The sequence below is a fragment of the Kryptolebias marmoratus genome, linkage group LG13, assembly GCF_001649575.2.
Source record: "Kryptolebias marmoratus isolate JLee-2015 linkage group LG13, ASM164957v2, whole genome shotgun sequence".
In the NCBI taxonomy this organism is placed as follows: Eukaryota; Metazoa; Chordata; class Actinopteri; order Cyprinodontiformes; family Rivulidae; genus Kryptolebias; species Kryptolebias marmoratus.
In genome coordinates, this window is record NC_051442.1 from 16,288,646 (window position 1) to 16,293,132 (window position 4,487).

Sequence of the window (4,487 nt, forward strand, 5' to 3'; positions counted from 1 at the left end):
CCCAGAAGATGGTAAAACATATTGAGCTTTCAGTCAGTTCTCCAAATTAAACCTGTCGCAAAGAATCTTCAAAGCTTGTTCCAGTCTTTCATTGGCTTCAAGAAACTGTAAAAATATTACCTTAATAGGAGAACATATTTCCAAATTCATTCCTTATTCAAAGAGCCTTTTTACTTTCTTCTACAGTCATGTGAAAAAGTTACGTGAAAGTTTGTGTGTTTTTTAACATATTTGGACATGTTAATTAAATATTAACTTCAACAATCCAGAAAGATTCAGGCTATAAAATAAACCATCTGCAGACTGAACTGAACTCAGCTACAGACTTCTAACAAGAACCAAGAAATAAGATCAGATTACATCAGTTTAGCCTCTATGCACTGTATTTTAGTCAAACACATCCACACAACATTACAGGGACCTATTTATCTGACCTAAAACTTAAATAAACTGTTTTTAACGTTTCAGTCAATAATTTCCTTCATGGGCGATTTTCTGCCATCCTGAGTTCATGATGAGCGCTGTGCCCCAGCAAGCCAAGAACGCCGCTACTGTCCGGTTGTTTACTAGTGGAAATGGAAGAAAAAGCCTTTTTTGAACACAAAGAAATGCTGTTAGACTTTGTGGGTCTAATGGATCTAAAACCATACCAGTATGAACCTGAACTGACAGCTGGATCTCCAGAATCAGATGAAAATTCTTCAGATTCTGATTTTGATTCTGATGAACACCAAGACCGTCATGGCCGACAAAACATTGCGCATAACGACTGAGTTGGGAACATAAAACAATGAGAACCAATTACCCCCATATCATTGTCATGACGTCAGTACATGAAACTAAAAATCAATAAAATTGTCAGGAGAGAGATAACGTTGCTAACTTGAAGCTAATGATGATAACTGGATGCTAACTTTATGTTTATGAACTCTCACACCAGAGTAAACTAATCAATAGAAGGTTCAGAATATGATATTTGTTTAATTACATGCATTATTTATATTTTTTCCTCAATAACAAACTGCTCTGAAACTGGTGTCACAGAAAAAGCTGAAAACACCTGAGTGGATCCTTCAATATTTAGAAATAAATAAAAAAAGTTTTGTACCGGAGGCCAAAATGGCGACCACCAAATGATGGGGGCGAACTCGAGGTGTTGACCGTCCGACAGCACGCGACACACAAGTTCCTCTAAAGATGCTAAGTCACTTAGCTACAAAACACTGAAGCTAACATCATCACATTTCACTCACGTGCAGAGGGGGCTAGAGCACCTGCCCCTTTTGCTCCTTACCCACAAGTGATCCAGACCAGTTTTTGGTCAATAAAGCAGTAAGTGAGTGAAATTTTAATGTATATAAGTAGGACTACTACTTGTCAGACAACGGGACAACTTTTTATCGTTTCTGTTTCAGCACAGAGGAGCAGTTTAAGCAGAGAGGGAATGAAATACAGATACTGATGGAAAGGAAAATATAGGGCTCTGCGTCTGCCTTTTCTGTATGAACTACTGAGTGGGAGGAGACAGCCAGGTGAGGAGAAACTGTTTTTATCTGACGATTCAGTATTTTTATCATTCAGACATCGTTGCTGTTGTTGTGCTATGAGCTAGCTGCTAGATAAGGACTTTGTTAGCAACGGAAGAGGACTAAAAAGCCTCTTCCTCTTCTTGTTAATGATAGCCGTCACTCAGCAGTATTATTGTTGGAATAGCTCATTTGAGGAGATGTGTAATGATAGGATGCATTGGTGCTATGATTTTGTGAAGCTTTTTTGGGGCAAATGAAAACCCTGTTAATCATCTATCAGTCGGTTCTTAGAGGTTACAATTAACTAAATAACCTGTCACTGACAAATCATAGATTATAATCACATTTCATGTCATTTTTCTCTCAATTAATAATATATTTCAACTTAATAAACTGATTGAATAAAACCTTATCCTTTTGAAAATTATTTTACATTTATAATTCTAGGTCATTTCTAGGAACTTGATCAGATAGTGGGGTGGTTTTTAATTTCTTGTCTTGTCAGTGCAGTAATTAAATAACCCTCTATCACTGTCTCACACATGGAGGCTGATGGAGAACACACCGCCTCGTAAATACATAAACTGTAAAGTGTGATGATAGCAAGCAGAGTAGTCTATCGTTGTTTTTTAATAATTTGAAAAATAAAAATAGCTGTAAATAATCTGTTAAGTTTTGAAAAAATAATTTAAAAAAATCAGCTCCCTTACAATATTCATGATAAATGATACTTCTGGGCAGATAATGTATGTATTGACCGATCAAATTGCTCCTGTTCAATGGAAGCGTGTGACTAATGGAAAAAAAAAAACCTCAACCCAGTAATAAAGCCCACAGAGGCTATTAATGTCTCATTTTCTCTGAAATGTCTACTGTTATGCTGCGCTATTGACTGAAAAATCATTTTTGTTGAAACACAAGGGGAAAGAATTGGTAGTGTGTTTTAATATAGTGTGTAGATTATAATTCATACTGTTTTGCTTTTTTTCAGTTCAAAGATGCCTTACAAAGAAAGACGTCAGAAACAAAGAAAGGATCTGCTTGAAGCAGCCAAAGGTAGTGGACTGTTAACCAACTGTGTCAGAACCAGTACAACAGGTAACAACAAAGAAATAAAGGTTCTTATCGTCAACATATTGTTTTTTGGTAGTGCATTTATGTTTATTATTACAAGGAAGCAGTTTAGGTTTTATTATGTTAAGAGATACTAAATCTAAATGCAGAATAATAAACAGCTAATTTCTTGCTCCTGGATGGACAAAAGGAAAGTGATAGATCAGATGAGGAGATGGAGGCAGAAACAACAAAAGACACAGAAATGCAGTCAGTATCCTAAGGGACTTTGATTATAGTACACTAAAAGGTTGCATTGTGCCTCTGTTTGTATTTTAAACAGTGTAATTCTGTAAAGACAAAATAGGTCTGGTGGTCTTGCTCTCTGGTTTGCACATTTTGCTAAATTGGGAGTTTGAATATTGCAATACTTCCCCATAATGAAAAGAGACCCGCAGAATTAATTTGTTACCAAAAAATATTTATTACACATGCATGATTGTGAGTTCTATACATTGTTTTACCTAAATTTGATTTAATTGTATATCTATTTTTTTTGTAATACATGAAAATATTAAACTGTAAAAGCTGTGTTAGCTTCTTGTTAATATTCAGTCCTAAAAATCTGGTTATATGTGCACTTTGTTTTGTTTTGTTAACACCAGCCCCTTTAGTGGTCTCTGCATGGCTCTGTCACACTTCCATCTTAAACATGTACAAACTGATGTATTTCCCTCTGTAGATTACATGCCACGTGGTTTTGTACAAATGTACAAATCAAAGTACGACAGCCGTGACACACAAGTTCCTCTAAAGATGCTAAGTCTCTTAGCTACAAAACACTGAAGCTAACATCATCACACTTCATAGGAGGAATGTATATATATACTAACCTAATCTGTGCAGACGAACTCTGGGGTTGAAAACAGCATCCAGGATTTTGTTTTGTTGCATTTTGTCTTTGAAACGAGGCCGTTCTTGTTCACAATCCGCGCCTGTTTTATCCAGAAACTCCGACATTTCTTCCTCTTCTGCTTCCAGTCGTTGTTTAGCCCGCTGTCTCCACATCTTTGTTAGCTTTCGTTCATCTAAAGTCTCCTTTAATAGTTACTGAGCCTTTACAGCTGAGAACAACCCAACAAGGTCAAACTACAGAAACTTCACACAAAGTAGAATATTCGAAACTTTACAGCAGATTTCCTTCTTCTTTAGCTTCGTCTTCTTCTTCTTCTTCTTTTTTGTGGCGGTTGCCAAGCAACGTTTAGATGCGCATTACCGCCACCTACTGGAATGGAGTGTGGATCGAGATGCTAAATATATATTATACAGCTCTTAAAACTAAATTAATAAAAAACAAAACAAAACAAAAAACAATCTGTCAGTTACTTTCGTCTTCTTAAGGTACCTTAACAAAAACAATACGATTCAGAAGTGGAAAGTTTATCCAAAAGGTCTTGTATATTCAGCTGCAGTTTGTTGTCCTGTAATCTACGTACCAGTTCCCTTCTCTCAGCTGAATATTTGGGGCAGAACAATAAAACATGTTTCACTGCCTCTTCTTGAAAACAAAAACAACATTTTCCTGTAGGATGTTTTCTCATTTTAAATAATGTACTATTTAACCTTGTATGACCAAAACGTAATCTGGATATAGTTTTTTCCTCCTTTCTATTTCACCCTGTTCTCCTCTTTATACCAACTTTCCTTTGAATGCTATAAAGCCTCCTACCCATTCTTTCTTCTTCCCACTGTTTCTGCCATCTTCCCTTGACCTTTTGTCTAATGACTGATTTGATTTCTCCTTTACTGAATGCTACCAATATATCAATGTAAGTATTTTTGCTTTGCATATTTATCTGCCAGCTCATTTCCTTTTACTCCTATATGTGACCGTGTCCATATAAA

The 4,487-nt window shown here is 36.0% G+C and overlaps 1 long non-coding RNA gene across 1 annotated transcript; it reads left to right on the forward strand.

Annotated features, from left to right (window-relative positions):
• The first annotated feature begins 12 nt into the window (after positions 1-12).
• Positions 13-4,460, forward strand: LOC108233859. The gene is made up of 3 exons (XR_001808503.3): positions 13-1,332; positions 1,416-1,532; positions 2,521-4,460. It is a non-coding gene; the product is annotated as an uncharacterized LOC108233859 (long non-coding RNA).
• The last annotated feature ends 27 nt before the right edge of the window (positions 4,461-4,487 follow it).